The sequence below is a fragment of the Entamoeba nuttalli genome (genome assembly GCF_000257125.1).
Source record: "Entamoeba nuttalli P19 unplaced genomic scaffold asmbl_8990, whole genome shotgun sequence".
NCBI lineage: Eukaryota > Evosea > Mastigamoebida > Endamoebidae > Entamoeba > Entamoeba nuttalli.
Window position 1 is genome coordinate 11,758 of NW_008579398.1, and position 931 is coordinate 12,688.

The window sequence follows — 931 nt, forward strand, 5'->3', positions numbered from 1 at the left end:
GAATAAAGAATAATAATGTAATGTATATCAACAATATTCATGTGAAAATGGAGATATCTCAAATGAATGATAAAGAAATACAACCAATATTCATAAAATAATAAATTTTTGACAATTCAAATTCAAATATTTAAAACACATTAACAAAAGAAAGAAGTTGAATGTACAATTATGATAATGAATAAATGAACGATACATAAACTAAACAATGAGAGTTGTTAATAAAAATGAAATGAATGAAAATATAATAACACAAAAAGATGAAATATCTAACTATAATGAAATAATCAAAATAGAATGTATTGAAATAAAAGAATATGATTAAAATAAAGAGAATGAAGAATTGAGAAAATGTAATGAATGATGAAAAAAGAATGTGTTTGTTGTGTTAATAATAAAGAAAACAATAATAATAACACGAACACAAGAAAGAAAAGAAGAAGAAGAATATAATGAGATGATACAAGAAATATGTTATATATAAATGATAATATCATCAATATCATCGTTAGTTATTTTCAAATATTGATTTTGTGTGATTTATGATACTTGAATAGTAATATATTTAAATTATAAAGAAACACAAAAATGAATGGAATGACACAATATCAACAATACTATGAGATAAATATGATTTAATAAAATAAAATGAATTATTTAGAATGAATATTTCGATTCTATTTCAATTACAAAACATTTATTGTTGAATTACAAATTATTCAATATCATTTGTGATATGAATACTAATATTATGTTTTGAATTAAATGATGAAAATGAATATATTCATTTTAATGTTATTCAAAATCATCAAATACAATAAAATTTCTGAACATTTCAAATGACAATATTTTTATTTATTTGTATAAGAAAATTACAAGATAAATTGTTTGAATTGAAATATAATATTGTTTTCTTCTTTTGTTAAATTAA